This window comes from Etheostoma spectabile, chromosome 10 (genome assembly GCF_008692095.1).
Source record: "Etheostoma spectabile isolate EspeVRDwgs_2016 chromosome 10, UIUC_Espe_1.0, whole genome shotgun sequence".
Lineage (NCBI taxonomy): Eukaryota > Metazoa > Chordata > Actinopteri > Perciformes > Percidae > Etheostoma > Etheostoma spectabile.
In genome coordinates this window covers 16,524,075-16,527,451 of record NC_045742.1, presented here as the reverse complement: position 1 = coordinate 16,527,451, position 3,377 = coordinate 16,524,075, and the positions used below count along the sequence as shown (strand labels likewise).

Below are 3,377 nucleotides of genomic sequence, written 5' to 3'. Positions count from 1 at the left end.
ACACACACACACACACACATTAACAGGGATAAATGGACAGAGTGTGTGTGTGAGTGATGGCAGATTGGCTCCCAGGACAAGAAGAAAGGAACGAAAAGGGATGGGCAGGCAGGCAGCAGGAGAGCAGAACGGAGGGAAAAGGCTTAAAGTCAAGGATGTAAGAAGAGAGAGAGATTAAAAGCAGGAAAAGGCAAGACATGAAAAGAATTAGATATTTAATAGGGGAAAAATAGAGGGATCATGACAAGTGTCAGATTATACTGCAGGGGTGTGCTCTTGCATGTGAGAACTGCACGCACACACAGATTAAATAACATTTTAATTAAAGCCCAATCGAAACAAACATGGTGTACTGTCTCACTTAATGAAAGTACAAACAAATTCGAAGACAGTTACGGATGAAAACAGGTGATTTGCTTGTACAACAGGCTGCACATACAAAACATATATCCAGGAGGTAGAAGAAGGACCCGGATCTTTTCACTTTGAAGTAAAAGTAGCAATACCACACTATTACAAGTAGAATTCCTGCATACCTAAGTAAATGTACCAAAGTAGTAACAGCAAACTCATCTTGAGCATCAAGAGTAAATGTGGACTAGTCCCTTTCAAAATGTTATATTGCTACACTCTATGGCCACTTTATTAGGTAAACCAGTACAATCTAATGCAATACAATACAACTGCTCTGCCAGAAAGTTTCCTTTTGTGATCACTAAAAGAATACAATCCTAGTTTTGGGGAATTTAATTGTTAGCATCAAGGTCATTGTTAGTGGTGTGTTGTGCTGGACTGAATTATAAGGTGTTTATGATATTCTGCCCTCCTCATGTACACAAAGGAATTCGAAACACCTCTCAAAATGTCCAGTATAACACCTAAGCCGTTAACTATGATCTCAATAAGGAAACAATATATTTTAATTTACACATTTACAACAATGTCAACACAACTTGAACACCATTATGGTCAAATTACTAACAGAGCTGTTGAATCAATTTGCAATTGATTCTACAGGTGTGTCTAATAAAGTTGCCACTGAGATAACTATATCACAGGATCATATTTATCAATGTAGTACTGGGAGAGACACATTTTAATGTAACTGCTAGTTGTGATAGAACTTTTAACTTCCTTATACAATGTTTGGTCATATTTTATAATCTGTGTACACACACACACACACACACACACACAACGCACACACACACACACACACACACACACACACACACACACCGGATAGCCCTCTGTTTTCAGGGGCGAAAAGAAGAACAGATTATGTAAGTCTCCTCAGACGGAAGTGAGGTCTGCGCACCCACACCTTCACCTTAATCCCCCCTATTTGCAATCTTCTTGCAGGGCTGAAGAACAACAAAAGCGCTGGACCCGATGGAATCCCTGCAGAGGTTTTCAAACAAGGAGGATACATCCTCACGCGTCGCCTGGATACAAAACATCTGGGAACATGGGACCCTACCACAGGAATGGAAGGATGCTAACATTGTGGTCATTTACAAACAGAAATGTAGACAGAGCAGGAGACAGAGACAGAGCAGACTGCAGCAACCGCCGCGGAATATTGCTCCTCTCCATTCCAGGGAAAGTCCTGGCCAAGATCATGCTCCTCAGTTTATCCTGGGAAGATTGAATACAGACATCCTCAGCAACACTGACTTTATCTGTATGGAAACAGCTGTGGCCAAAAAACATCTGCACTGGATAGGGCCATATACACCACCATATGCCATCATACGCATGCTTGAACACCGCTTGCCTTAAGTCCTCTATAGTCAACTATTGGGAGCAAAGCGCTCCGCTGGAGGGCAAAAGTCACACTTTAAGGACTATACCAGGGACCTCCTAAAGCGAGCAACCATCCCCTTCACACAGCTTGAATCTCTGGCACTTGACAGATCCGCTTGGCAGGTCACCTGTGCCACTGCACTCTCTTAAATATGCCAAACCAACCGAGGCCAATGATCCGAGAGGCGCATCAAGAGACACCAGCGGGTGGCTGGTACCCCCCTGGCATCTGGTTTCCCCTGCTCCATCTGCGGACAAGCGTGCAGCTCAAGGATTGGACTCAACACACATGAGAAGTGGCACCAGCGGCAAGGTCGCTGAACCCACCCCCCGCTCCCACCCAATCCCTGGAGCAAGCGTCATCATCAAACATGATGGGAAGCTAAGAAAGTGCTGGCTACTCAGCTCTCATCCACTCATCACTGGCTGATGACACAAGCTTTCCAAAATGAAAGCCACTAGCCTAAGGACATGTAAAAATGTCACTGTCAACTATGATGAATAAAGTTACAGTTTGCTTCAAGGATGAAAACATTTCAAATCTTATTTTTGCCAATAAATGAGCAAAACATGTCTATAGAGTTGCAACTGTGTCTTCAAATGGTGCATATGACAAGTTTTACAGCCAAATTTTTCATAGTTGATTTGGAGAATAGACATGCTTTTCCATTTTCAAGCCAACCATCCGTAATAATGCTTCTGCAAATGTGGCAACTGCTTCAAATATCGGCCACTTTTTGTCTGCTGATGGTGAATAATGAACGAGGCGTGATTGTTTGGAAGCCATATGGGAAGATTTAGCTGGAAAGATTTAGGTTGGCAACTAAAAAAAATGTGCAATCTGCTTCTGTGAAAATCTGCTTATGAATGCTCGGATGTGTGTGGTTTTTTGCACCACAGTGAAAGAAACAGAATGGACAGCAGCAGGTAGTAAGAATTTCACCCTGCCCACACACACACGTGCTTACACACACATGGAGGACACATATGTACGCACATTCACCAGCCGTGGACAGAAAGAATAACTGATTATAGGATGAGGTGGAATCGAGTGGCATCAGCGTGCAGAACCCTGGAACATGACCATTTCCTGCTACACACACACAGCTCCACCTCTCTGCTGAGGCACTGCTTGTTTTGTGCCTATAGGAATTTACAGGCTGTCAAAGTAAATATTTCCTGTCTTCACTGAACCCCATTTCATCTTTAGCCTTAAACCATATCTATCCATCTCTCTCCCCTCTCTTATCTTAAATTTGTCTCCAGGCATACAGCCAACACCAGCACACCTTTATCTACCCATCTCTCCCTATACATCTCTGCGAACATATCAGCCTAGTGTTCTTGTAGTTACAAACAGAGTTCCCCGCTTGTTCCAATCTCAAAATCTCCATCACCCTCTATCTCCCTCTGGTCTCTAACAGGCCTGTTTCAACACACAGAAGGAAATGTTTCTCTTTCTATTATATATTTTAAAGGATGTATGTAGAGCAGACAAAGAGAGCCAAAGGTTGAAGTGAGTGAGTGAGTGAGTGAGTGAGTGAGTGAGTGAGTGAGTGAGTGAGTGAGTG

The 3,377-nt window shown here is 43.1% G+C and overlaps 1 protein-coding gene across 4 annotated transcripts in view; it reads right to left on the bottom strand.

Annotated features, from left to right (window-relative positions):
• Nucleotides 1-3,377, bottom strand: part of kcnip1a (Kv channel interacting protein 1 a) — a 47,174-nt gene that overhangs the window by 13,770 nt on the left and 30,027 nt on the right. The gene's annotated exons all lie outside the window — the stretch shown is intronic.